At 41.9% G+C, this 13,869-nt stretch overlaps 1 protein-coding gene across 28 annotated transcripts in view; it reads left to right on the forward strand.

Annotated features, from left to right (window-relative positions):
- Nucleotides 1-13,869, forward strand: part of ZFHX3 (zinc finger homeobox 3) — a 527,663-nt gene that overhangs the window by 197,691 nt on the left and 316,103 nt on the right. For 19 of the 28 annotated variants that reach the window (XR_013374931.1, XM_077888804.1, XM_077888884.1 and 16 more), the window contains 3 exons: nucleotides 3,423-3,513; nucleotides 6,829-7,066; nucleotides 12,517-12,795. The exons of 3 other annotated variants lie outside the window; for them this stretch is intronic. The gene's annotated coding sequence lies outside the window, so the exon portion shown is untranslated. The remainder of the gene's footprint in view (nucleotides 1-3,422; nucleotides 3,514-6,828; nucleotides 7,067-12,516; nucleotides 12,796-13,869) is intronic. 6 more of the 28 variants (XM_077888792.1, XM_077888854.1, XM_077888757.1 and 3 more) reach the window with 4 other exon arrangements.

Below are 13,869 nucleotides of genomic sequence, written 5' to 3' on the forward strand. Positions count from 1 at the left end.
CCAAGCAAGAGAGTAAAAACATTTGGAAATATAATCGTTGTTATGAGACACATAGTTTCTATTAAATAATGTATCTTAAAATCAATAATACCACTTTTTAAAACTTATGTATTTATATTCATGCAGAATATTGCAACATACTCTGGAGGACTGCCTTTCTCCCATCTCATTGTCCAGGTGTCCTTTTCTAATGCCCAAAGTAAGCCTCACTTCTAAAAAGTCACCCTGCACATAGACATACAAATGCAACATTACATTTTCTCTCTTTTGAACTATTAGCTCACTACTGTCATTTTCACTTGCTTTGGTACTTAATTATCTATTCCAGGAGTCAGAGGGCTTTTCTCTAAAGGTCCGGATAGCAAATATTTTAGCCCTTGTGATCCATACTATCTCTGTCATAACCACTTAACTCTGCTATTGTAACACAACAGCACTGTAGACAATATATAAATGAATGGGCATGACTGTTTTCCAATAAAGCTTTATTTACAAAAACAGGTACGACCCATGAACCATAGTTTGCAACTTCTAATTAATAGCCTGAGTTGTTGTTGAACATTTTTATTTGTGCCTCTGTAGTCTACCCAACTGGACTGTCAGAACCTCAAGGACAAGAGTCTTAATTAGGTGTTTGTAATGCCCCACTTCCCATTTCTCCTGAGCCTAGCACCTGGTTCAGTACATACCTGTTGGATTAAACTATCTCATGGGAAAATTGTATACTTATTGTGAGTGAATTAACTCAGGCAATCAAGCCATGCTGAAAGCCCTGAAGAGTTAAATCAGGGAAAAGAGAAATGTTGTCCCTATGGAAGGAGAGACAGCCATCTGCACGTCAAACATATGACTGTAAGAGAAATGTTGCCCACTGATCACTGTCAGATCCTGAAGGAAAAGCTATGGAAAACACCTGAAGACCACATGTTCCTGGAATTTGAGCTCTGTGCGTGAATAATGTCATAGAAGACCCAGAATATGGGTAGCCTGACTCTTTCCTAAGGACATAGTTGTAACTCTGAATTTACAGACAGTCACTATTCTTTGAAGGTAACTCTTTTATTATTATCCATAAACTTAGAATAATAATAACAACTTCACTGTTGTTTCCCATATAGATTTATCTGAAAATAAATATTTTTATTTGTGGAAATATGATACTTCAGCGGCAGGGAGAATAGTGGTTAAGAAGAGCAGGACCTAGAGTTACATCTCACTCAAACCTATGAGCCTTTGAGTAAGTCACTTAACCTCTCTAAGCTTCAGTACTTCCTTCTGAAATGGGAATCTGGAGAGGGTTAAATGAAACGACATATATGAAGAACTTAGTATAGGGCTCAGGACTGAGTGAATACTCAGTAATTATTAGCATCTAGTAATAGCAATAGTAGTAGCAGTCAAAATCACAAGACTCAACGATATTTCTTTAAACACAAACATGTGGCCTAAGGATTCCATTCCTAAGCACACCCAAGAGAATTGAAAACTTACATGCACAGTAAAAAATCCATATACAGAGAAACCTGTACAGGAATGTTGATAGCAGCATTATTCATAATAGCCGAAGAATGGAAACAACCAAATGTGCAACAACAGTCAAATGGATAAACAAAATGTGGTATATCCATACAATGAAATATTATTTGGCCATTAAAAAAAAAAAAAAAACAATGGAGTGCTGATGCACACTACAACATGGATGAGCCTGGCAAACATCATGTTAAGTAAAAGAAGCAAGTCACAAAAGACCACATTTGTGTATATAAGTTCATTTATATGAAGTGTCTAGAATAGGCAAATAGGTAGTACAGAAAGTAGATCAGTGGTTGCTGGGGGCTGGGGATGGGTGTGATGTCAGGGTGAATGTGGAATGACTGATAATAGGAATGGAGTTTAGGGGGAAGGAATGATGAAAATATTCATGGGGTGCCTAAGTGGCTCAGTCAGTTAAGCATCTGCCTTCAGCTCAGGTCAGGATCCTGGAGTTCCAGAACTGAGCCCCAAGTCCAGCTCCCTGCTCAGCAGGAAGTCTGCTTCTCCCTCTGCCTTTTACCCCATCTCGTGCACTCTCTCTCTCTCTCTCTCTGAAATAAATAAATAAAATCTTTTTTTAAAACTCCAAAAATAAATAATGGTTATTGTTGAGCAACCAAAAATAAATAATGGTTATTGTTGAACAACCCTGTGAAATACTAAAACCACCTTAAAAGGATAAATTTTATGGTCTGTAAATTATATCTCAAAGAAACTCTTTTTATTTTTTTTTAAATTTTTTTTAAATGTTTATTTATTTATGATAGTCACAGAGAGAGAAAGAGAGAGAGGCAGAGACCTAGGCAGAGGGAGAAGCAGGCTCCATGCACCGGAAGCCCGATGTGGGATTCGATCCCGGGTCTCCAGGATCGCGGCCTGGGCCAAAGGCAGGCGCCAAACTGCTGTGCCACCCAGGGATCCCAAAGAAACTCTTATTAAAAAACATTTTAAAAGAGTAAATTAACTATCCTCACAAAAAGCAATCTGTAATATATAACTTTTTTCCCCTTGATATGAGCCAGAAGTTTATAGTTTAAGAATTCTACACACACAAAAAATGTGTCATGTGCAGATAGATTTTAAAAGCAGATTACTTATGGGGCACCTGGGTGGCACAATCAGTTGAGTGTCTAACTCTCGGCCCGGCTCAGATTGTGATCTCAGGGTGGTGAGATGAAGCCCCACATAGGGCTCCGCACTCAGCACAGAATCTGCTTGAGTTGCTCTCCCTCTGCCCCTCCCCCTGCTTATGCTCCAGCATGCTCTCTGTCTCTAAAATAAATCAATAAATGTAAAGAAAATAAAGGCATTTTAGCTATTAAGTTCGTACATCCATGGTGTTTAAATGTACTCATCAAGGATGTGTATACATAATCTTCATTTATAAACTCCAGTTAGTTGTAAGAATCACTCAGTCAGGTCACCTGGGTGGCTCAGCTGGTTAAGCATCTGCCTTACTCGGGTCATGATCTCAGGGTCCTGGGATCAAGCCCTATGTTGAGCTCCCTGCTCAGCAAGAAGTTTGTTCTCCCTCTCCCTCTGCTCCCCACCCCCAAACACACTCATGCTGTCTCTCTCTCTTTCTTAAATAAAATAAATACATAAAAATCCAAAAAGAAAGAAAGAAAGGATCAGTCAGATTCAATAACTGTGTTGAGAACCTACTGTGGGCTGTACATTAACTAGGACATAGAGACATAGGGGAGAATAAGATCCTAGGATCATGAACATTTATGGTTCCGTAGGTCTCTTTGCACATCACACCAAACAGGGTGATTTCATCTCATTCCGCTTTTCTGTAGTTTCTGTATCATAAGAACAATTGCATTTTTTCTAAATAGCCATCATATTACCCTCTTAAATCTGCCCTTTCACATCCTTCTCCTCAGGGGAGGTCATCCCCATCCCCGGTTGAAGAATCATCATTCTGGATTCTAGAAGTTTCAATGAGTTCAGAATCCCTTAGTTTTACAAAAAGAGGTAAGGAGACTACCAGGCCATGTATGGGTTATATTTTTTCACTTGGGGACCTGCAGTAAATGAGAGATTCTCAGACTTTTATGAACCTAAGAATCCCCCAGGAACCCCAGGCAGGTTCCTGGGCCTCAGCTACAGAAAGGCAAATTCAAGAGGTTCGAGGAGGAGACCAGGAGACAGAATATTTAGCAAGTACCCAAGTCACTCTGATGCAAGAAGGCATGAACCACACTTTGAGAAATGTCACGCTCAATGTTAGAAACCAGTGAAAGCATTGCCAGATGTTTACTGTGCACCAAACTTAAACACGCACATTCTAGGCACTTTGGGTGATACGAAGACATAGAGTCTCCACAAGGAGCACATAACCAGGTCTGGAAGACCTGAAGGACACAAGCATGATAACTGACTGCCTGCTGGACATGATCTATAACAAATGAGTGGCCAAGCCCCTCGAGGCTGTAAGAATTCAGAAGAGCACCACAGCCCCATGGGCCCCAGTGGCTGAAGACCCTTACGGAGGAGAGAGCTTACTTAAGCCTAACCATAAAAGGTAACTGAGATTGTAAAGAGGTGAATAGAAGAATCTGATGCAGACAATGGGGGAAATTTGTCTCAGAGAAGTTGGCCATAGTATGTTTACGTGAGGAATAAAAAGAAGCCCCATGGTAAAGCAGAGTGAGGTCAGATTCTGGAAGGCCCTAAATGCTTTTCCAAGGGACAGGGATTTTACCCATTGTGGATAGGGACCTACTTTCAAACAAGAAAGTGGCAAGCTGAGATCAGGGCTATGAAAGGCTTCATCCAATAGTAAGTCACTGTGAGCATTTTCAGAATGAAGTGACACATAAATAATGAAGTAATAGCAGGACAGAAGTAGAATCCAGAATGGACTGAAACAAGGGAAGACTAGAGATGAGAGAATTGTTTGGAGGGTCTAGGTTTAATCCCCACAAATAGCTTCCCCCCCCCTCCCAAACAGCCAGAATTCCTATTATACTTAAAAGGGAAAAGCAATGTTGATATTATTTCTTTCTTACACTCACAATAAGAGAGATGTTACTTGAAAGATGCAATCCAGGGCTCCTGGGTGGCTCAGCAGTTGAGCCTCTGCCTTTGGCAGTGATTGCAGGGTCCTAGGATCAAGTCCCACTTCAGGCTCTCCATGGAGAGCCCGATTCTCCCTCTGCCCATATCTTTGCCTCTCTGTGTATGTCTCTCATGAACAAATAAATAATATCTTAAAAAAAAAAAGAAAGATGCAATTAGGAAGTAAGATGAGAATAGCAATAATAAAGGACACAACGATGGAAGAAAGGATTTATTTAACCAGCCTCGGAGACAGGAAACAATGCCTGGAAGGTGAGACAGAGAAAGGCATGGAAAGCCATGTCTTCTCATCCTTAGGACCTCGCTCATGAGAGCTGGGAGGAGCAGCATAGCTTCCCAGGAAAATGGTCCACAAACACGAGAAGCAACCTTCGCAAATGACCACAATGACTACTCAGGAAAACTTGGTAAGACTCTTAATCAGAAAGGGAGAGCTGTCATTGTGTAATAGTTAATAATCCTAAATCCAAACAATGCCTTGTGTTTAAGGAACTATGTCCTTTGCAATAAAGCTTACAAGAGAAAAATAACAAGGCACTTGGTTCAGGTCTGTTACACAGCTTTTGCCATGTAACCAACCACCCCAAAACTCAGTAGCTTAAAACAGTAAATCATTTCTCACAGTTCTGTGGGTAGGCGGGACAACACACCAGGTCTGAGTTGGTTTGACTACAAGGGATAAACAAGAATGGCCTTGTTCTCCTGCGCTGGGCTCAGTGTCAGCCCAAGTGACTCCCCACCCCATGACAGACTCGCCAGGGCTTCTTCACATGGTGGCCTTGGGGTTTCAAAGGGCAGCAAGAGAACCAGCCTCAGGTCTCAAGCAGTTTCGAAGCCTCGTTCGCCGTTGCCCCGTTGGCCAAAGGTCACACAGCTAGACCACAGTCTTGGAAGGCTCTGCTTGAGAGCACAGAAAGAAGGGGGACTGTCTGGCCATTTGTACTCTGTCTAATATATCATGCTCCTCTAAAGGAAGTGGCAACTGTCTGCTTAATCTTGCTTAAAGGATCTGGAAGGATAAGGGTCCATGTGGGCTTACGCTGTACTTGTCTGAAAGCACATATTTGAGCTGTTGTGAAAGAAATTCATAAATATGTATTACTGATTTTTACAAAGTCTTTTAAAGAGGAGGAGAGAGAAAGAAGAGAAAGAAGGAAAGAGGTTCTGAAGAAAGGAAGGAAGAAGGAGGAAGACATCTTTCTTGGCATATCCAATTTTATTCCTTTGCATTGCCAGAACACTACCAATCCCATAAAGATCCTAAACTCTCTGGTTGTCATTACTTGTCTTGTAAAATAGCCTCCTATCTCCCACACTTCCTCATGGGTCAGGCCTCGGCGCTGGGAGGCGCTGGGAGGCGCTGGGCCGTGTGTGTGTCGGGGAGGCCCCAGTAGGGGAACAGAAGCCCACATTTCCATTCCACACAGTGGTAGTGCTTCAACTGCTGGCGCAGCGTCAGGAAGGCCGAAGATGCAGACCAGCAACGCCCCATTCTTAGGACATAATTAATGCGCTGTTAATTTTTTTTTCATCAACAAAGGATTACCAAAATACCGCATGATTTCCTTCAAAAATGTGACCCTCCCTTTCCTGTCTCATTTTTCTTTTCCTGGATCTGAACGTGGTTTCCATTGGCCTCACGAAAACAGTCATTTCTGTTCATTTTCCTCAACTTGTCTCAGCTCCTTGATCTTAAGGAGGGCAGACAGGCTAAAGCCAACTATCAGTAGAAATTTGAAGGACTGCTTCTCTCACTCAGAGCTCTTCTCAAAAAGTGCTTCTCCCCCCTTGTGAGGCCAGTGGCTTCCTCTATGTCCCACAGCAAACCTCATGGTGTTATAAAAAGCCAACTAACTAAATAATGCCATAGGAATCTTAATGACTAGGGTTATTTGGCCAACAACATTACACAGTTTTTTCCTCTCAGAATTCAAGCATTTAAAATTACAAATATCCCATCCAATTCAAATTTAATTACCAGTGTTCAAACTTTAAGAACTTTCTCGTTTTCAATTATGTATAATTGGAAATAATGAACTACAGCTAAAAGATGGTGATTCGGCTCCTTTTTTTAAAGGGGGAGCAGGAAAGTGGCATAATTGTTATCTCTTCCTGATAAAAGATTTTTCTTGCCGACTGCCCTTTTTTTTTTTTTTTTTTTTTTTTTTTTTTTTTTTTTTTTTTACCAAACTTCCCTAAATCCCCCAGGCCAATTTCTCCACGTTTATTTATCATCAACCACGAATGAAAACTGTGATGAGTCCTGATGTCTGAGTTGGCCATAGACACTGTAGTTTCCAGAACAAAAGCCCATGTCTGAGAGCCGAGCCAATGCAAGCTTTGACAATGGCAGAGGGCATGTGAAGTAAGAACTGTCACGGAAAACCCAGGATTTAAGTCACCAGCAGCCCAAAGAAGCTCGGAGCTACTCCGCACAATCTGTTGGGTGAGGAAAGGAAATCGGATGGGTGGCAAGGAGGGGCCCCACAGTACGTTTGGGGCTTCCAAATGATCCCACTCACAACTTGTTCTCCTTCCTGTCAAAGGCTAGACTTTAGAGTCAGCCACTTCTGGTCATGCTCCAGAGACGTGGCCTCTGAGAAGGCAGGGCCGGAAAGCAAAGCCTTCCCTCAAGACAGCCCTCCCTGTCTGGGGACTGTCTCCTTGAAGTAGGGATGGGTTCATTGTTCTCAGAAAAACCATTTCAATACTGTGCAATCTCGTCCATTGTCTCTAATGACCATCTTTTAAAAAAAAAAGAGAAAACACCCTCCCCCCCAGTTTTTTTAGTACTCCAAATCACTTCTTGAAGTGAGAACCACCCACCTGTCAAATAGCTCTTATAATAACCAGAAAAGAAAGTTTCCCCGTACGTGTGTGGACACATGTCCATACATGTGTGCGTGTGTTGTTATTCCACTAGCATCCATCCGAATGGGCCACATCTTGTCACCATGGGCAGTTCTGTATACATGGAAGGTTGAGGAGACTTTTCTTTCCACTCAACTTTCTCTCTGGAAACAAGAGTCCTTGTGTCTGGGAGATGCTCCCAAGTTTCATGCAGGAACAACATCCTTTCTATTAACCAGGAAAACCTAAAGCTCTAAGGATTATTCACCTTTGAATGTGTGCTATTTTGGCTCTGGAGTAATCTGAACTCTTTTTGAGGCGGGGGGGTGGTATCTATGCCAACTGAAAAAAAATCCCACTTTATGCTGGGATTGTATTCATGCGTCTTTCTTTCCATAATCTTACTTTGCAGTTTCTTTTTTTTTTTTTAGTCGACTTCACTGCACTCGTCTCCCCCATTCTTTACCCACCTTTAGTATTATAAGGTTTTCTGAAGGCTGAGCATTTCAGATCTGACTCACACTGTTTCCCCAGAATGTATTTCTGTTTACCAAAATCTCAGATTACCATGGCAACTATCAGGAGTCCCTAAAATGTATGTTGCCTTTTCTGTGCTCAACCTAGAGCCGAGTCACCGCAAATGGTCACAGGGATGACATAAGAATTACATCCATGGGGGAGCAAAGAGCCGCCCACCCTCAGCATCACCAATTTCTTTCCATTTTCGTGTGTCTCGGGGGAGATCGAATGGCAAACCTAGGAGGATAGTAAACTTGTCAGGACAGACTCTTGTTGTTTCGCAGACAGGGAGCCACTGACTGTCCTGTGCTGTGTGTGCCCTGTCAGTGGTTCAGGACAGAGAAGAGGAAACGCTGAAAGACGGAACAGGAAACAGATGGGAGATGTGATCTCTCCCAGCTCCCCAAATTCTGAAAAACCTCAGACCAGCCTGGTTGCTTGAAGATTAAGACAAAAAAGTGAGATCTGTGCCTTTCCCAAAGAGGGGCCAGCAGAAGCGGGCACAGCAGGGAGTCCTGTCACAGGGACCCCAGATCCCGTTGGCTGCGGTTCAGGGCCAAGGGGAAGTGAGAAAGCTCCATCAAGACTGAGCCAACGTGGGCCTGGAGGTGGGGAGGAGCCTTACACTCTTGCAGGGGGAGCCTCAACCCTCGCTTCGTGTTGACAGCTGAAATCTCTGTCATCATGTGCTTTGGGGTTAAGAATACTTCTTTCTTTACCAAGAATTAGGAGGTGTTTACTAAAAATTAGGCCTGTAGGAGCACCTGGCTGGCTCAGTTGGAAGAGTGCCCCTGACTCTTGATCTCGGGGCCGGGGGTTCGGGCCCGGGGGTTCGGGCCCCATGTTGGATGTAGAGATTACTAAAAAGCAAACAAACAAACACCAAAAAAATTAATGAATTTTAAAAATAAAAATTAAATAAAACCTTAAGTCTGTAACGGTGGCCAGAGGAAAGGGAGTCAGTCTTCCACCTCTGCAGGCTTTAGGGATCATGCCAGGAAAAGGAGGGAGCAGAGTCTGGAATCCATGGGTTGGGATCATTTTCAATGATTTCCCTCCCCCAACACAGAGACATCAAAGAATCTAAATGGCATCCTTCAAATTCACTTGAAGGTGCAATTATTTGTCCAAAAATGATTCCTATGCCTGCGTTCAGAGCTCTGGGAGAAACTCTTGAGGTGATTGTTTCCCGGGAGGAGATTAGGACGCACATCCAGCCTAGAAGTTTCCTTTGCTTCACTGGTTTGGCAAAGAGGGTGTGGGAGGAGGGGGAGAGGGGCAGTGATCCCTCCCGAACCACCAGCAAGTTGAACCTGCTTTCTGAGGAGATGCTAAAATCCCAATAGCAACACCATCCAAAAATCCCAGACACCCCTCCCCCTCCCAGAACACCACATCTCACTTGTGACCTTGTACAGCCTGTGGTCAGGAAAGAGCCTTTGAACACATCTCCAGAGCTGCCACGATGAGAAGGTCTTTGATTACTCAGTTCAGCTGGTCCTCCCTCCTCTGTAATTCCCTTCTTCCCTCCCTCAGCCCTCTTCACCTTGTCTGGTAGCCCAGGCAGGTTTGGGGGTTTTTTCAAGGCAACCCATTTTTTTTTCTCTTTTCATTTTCCTATAGCATCCTAAACCTCAAGATGCGGTTAACGCTAATCCTGATTTATTTAGGGTTTATCTGCATTATTAATTCTGATCATGAAAAAAAAAAGTGCTCCAGGCCCTGGTTTGTATACAAAGTTTGGGTGTTTGTGAAAGGGGCCAGCAATCCCTGGGAAACCGATTTCCTTTAGCCATCTTTTAAATGCAAACAACTCTTTTGCTAGATTGAAAATATTTCTTGAGATGGTCCTCTCCTTAACAATTTCATTTATTATTATCCAACACCTCCCCCCCAACACCCCGCCAGTCAATATCCTTTGAAGCTGCTTCCTGCATTAATCTGGACTTAATATGGATTTAAACATTTACAATGGAAAATAATTTGGGTTAAAAAAAATAATCTCCCCTGATAAAGCTAGAAAACCCCCACGACTGTCAGCATCTCTGACAGCCAGGAATAGAATGAGATTCTTGAATATGCATATTGAAGAAAAGGAGCAGCAAGTCTACCAGGGTGTATGTTATATTTTATATTTGTCAGCTGTTATGACTGGACTGGAGCTGAGTGATATCCCGGGTCTTGACTTGTTGTTTGAATGAATTCATCATCACTCAGAACATAGGAACTGTTACTTGGTACCCAGAATATACTCAAAAATGCCTTCCGTTGGAGTGAAAGAGAGCTGTCTCTCAGAGGTAGCAGCCTGCATCCATCACTCCCAGCCGGGCTGCTCAGGAGCTAGGGGGTTCCAATGCCCCCTCCACCATCCTGTCCAGTCTTGCATTTTCCACTTTACTGACCAGTAGAACACTGGAAATAGAAAGTTCATATTTCTCTGGGCAGTCCCCCAGCGTGGCCACTGTTATCAAGGGAATTCATCCTGGATTAAGGAGCCCAGGGGACTGGAATATTTTCATAGGAACTTAAAGGAATTCAAATCAGACCTCCAAGTCTGTTTTGTCAGATCTTGGCACTTCAGGCTGACCTACAAAGGTTTTGATTTCTTAGGGTCTTGCAGAATGAGGCTAGACTAACCCCAAGAAGCACCCCTTTCAGGGATGGGAAATAATGTGGCATGGATGCCATCATGCCTCATTCCTATGCCCATGGCAGATATCACTGATCAATCCCAACATCCTCTTCCATTGAGCCAGAAGGCAGCCCCTGCATCCTTCTCAACACAAGGCCTCAGGAGGCACTGCCTCTTGTTTGGGACACACATTGAGAGCTACTTGCCGTTGCTGCTGGGCCCTGTACTACTACTTCAGAAGACTCTGAGCTGATCTCCAGGCTTTCAGCATTCCCCTTCAGCCTAGCTTGTGCACCGATACTGGTTGTGTTCCTGTTCTAGAGAATATGGCCCCGTGGTGTTAGAAGCAAGTCTGACGTGAGGGCATATAAATTCATTGTACAAATTTTAGAAAAGGCAGATATAAAAAAAAGTGGACAATTAAAATGACATAATTCCCTTAGGATATACATATTGATGTATATGCTTCTCTTTTTATAAAATATTTCTTTTTTTAGTGTTAAAAATTCACATATACTTAAAAAGTGAGTGAATTTTATAAGTTCTTACCTATAAATTGCACCTTAATAAGCTGATCACCTATCTATATATTATACATTTTAAAAAGTGTATGTAGTGCATCTGAACTTTCCGTGCATTTTAAACCAAAATATGGGTTTCATATTTTATATATTCTATTGAAGAGTCCATAAAGCTAGTCCATAAAGCTAGTTATTATCTGTACACTTTTAGATCCTAAAATATAGTTGAACAGTCTTAGGGCATATACCTACACTTCCAGCATTCCAAGGATATCTCCATGTGTTTGCCCATTCTTTTTTAAATTTCTTAACAGCTTTATTGAGGTAAAATTTACATCCCAAGCAATTTACCCAAAGTGTGCAATTTCATGGTTTGGGGTATATTCACAAGCTTTTAACTAATATTTTTAACTAGTATTTTTTTGAAGTAGGCTACACACCCAGCATAGGGCTTGAACTCACAACCCTGAGATCAAGAGTCATCTGCTCATCCAGGCACCCCTAATTAATATTTGATTTTGCACTGTTTTGATAAAGATGCGCAAATGTTTTTCCAGTTTATTTCATGTATTTTTACGTCTGTACCATGCTATTTTATAAGCCAGCCCAAGACAGGAACTATGCGCTCTATTTCTTTTCTGTTATGATAATAATATTAATTAAAATTACATCAGCTGTTATTTACTATGTATTTTTTTATTTCATCTGCAAAACAATCCTGTGAGGTAGCTGCTGTTATTTTCATTTGCTGTTAGGGAAACTGAGGCTCAGGATGATGAAGAAACTTGCTGAAGGCCACTCATCAGTGACCTGGTAGTCACTGAACCACATTAGCCCCCAGCTGAAAGGCATTCTTAGAGGCCAAGTTAATGATACCATCTACCTGCCATTCTGCTCACCTTGGTCCTGGCAACCTGAATGAGTCTCTGGGGGTGAAGGATCAAGTCAAAATGTCTCAAGTCTTCATCCCCTGGCACTTGTGATTGCATCCATTCCATTGTTCTCTTGGCAACGACTAGCTCCCCACAGAGCTCCTTCCATTTGGTAGAAGAAATCACTGGATATCATTTTTGGAATTTACCATTTTGGAATAAAACTTTAGAAGAAGTAGTTAAGGCTAACAAATTAGGATCTTCTCAACTCCCAAAATGTACCATTCTGTAGAGCAGCGTGACAAATGGCAGGATTGGAGAACTCAGGCTTCCCATTTGGGACTTGTGGAACTGTCCAACTAGCTTCCTAATATACGCTTGACTGTACTGTGCCGTCATCTTCAACAATAAGGCAGGTTACATCCGTGACTCTACATATCACAATGAAGACACTCAATAAATATTAAATAATAATTATTGTTTCTTTCACATTCACTGACAGGATAAAATCCCAGTAAAGAACCTTAAAGGTCTAATTACTTCGTTGGCATTGAAACCAAACTGCTAGTTGAGAAATTAATTGTGGAGCCGTCGGAGATGGAGTAGTAGGAAGTTGTTTTGAGCAGTGATGTCAGTCTGAAACTCCGAGGAAGATGTGGAGCAATAAACACCAACGCAAACTGCCGAAAGTAGCTGAGGAGGAGGAGATCAGATGTGCAGCTGGCACCACACAGACTTCTGTTCATTTACTGATTCCTTGGGCACACAAAATACATGTGGAGTGAGTGACCACCTGAGTTAATTAATAAGCAGAAAATGTCTCTAGAGATATTTAGAACCATGTGGAGATGATCTCCAGCACAAATGAAGACCCAGAATATTAATAACCACAATTATAAGAGTAATTAACATTAGCTGAGCACCAGCTGTGAGCCAGGTCCTATTTCAAGTGCTTCAAATATATTATCTCATTTAATCCGTATCACAAGTTGTATAGCAAATATCATCCTCATTTTTAAAATTAGAAAATGGAGGCACAGAAAAGTTAAGTAATATCACATCCCAACATCACACAGTTGAGCCGTCCAAAAAATAAATAAATGAAGAGTGCTCAGTTTCAGCCAAGTGAAAGTATATTCATTGTGCCACTTCCTAATCTCTTAAGAGATGACTGGTTTCCAAGACCCTAAAGAAATAACCAGAGATCGCCCAGTCCGTAGTCTTCAGACTGCTCCCCTGGAACCAGGGGAGTTGCTTCAGAGGTCAGTCCTACCAACAATAAAGTATTTGTGCCAAACAGGGATGAGTTCAGCCTTTGCTGCTTGAACCTACTTTAGTTATAGGATTTCCACATAACATTTTGTTTTCATACAAAAGAGAGAAAGAGTATTCCATTGGTATAAGTCTTAGGCAGGCAAACATTTTCTTTAAAGGGCCTGATAGTAAATATTTTAGGCTTTGTGGGCCACACTGTATCATGGCAACCCAACTCTGCTGTTATAGTACAAAAGCAGCCATGGACAGTATGTACATGAATGAATGTTGCTGGGTCCCAATGACACCTCATTTATAAAAGTAGCCTCTGGTCTAGGCCATCCACCTCTGGTCAAGTGGAGTTTGCCCAAACTTTTTGAATAGGGGTTATCGTGCATGCCCACAAAAAAAAAAAAAAAAAAGTATACTGTCCAAGACCCCTATATTTATTAGTACTTGTCATCTATCAGAAAGTCCATGCCATAGTTTAAGGAAAAGGAAACTAATGTGTATTGAATGTGGATTTTGTGTCAGGTAACCTGCTACTACTGGTTCTCCATCTGAATTGATCCTCATTGTAATTATGAAAAGTGAACTGAAT

This window comes from Canis aureus, chromosome 3 (assembly GCF_053574225.1).
Source record: "Canis aureus isolate CA01 chromosome 3, VMU_Caureus_v.1.0, whole genome shotgun sequence".
Taxonomy (NCBI): Eukaryota; Metazoa; Chordata; class Mammalia; order Carnivora; family Canidae; genus Canis; species Canis aureus.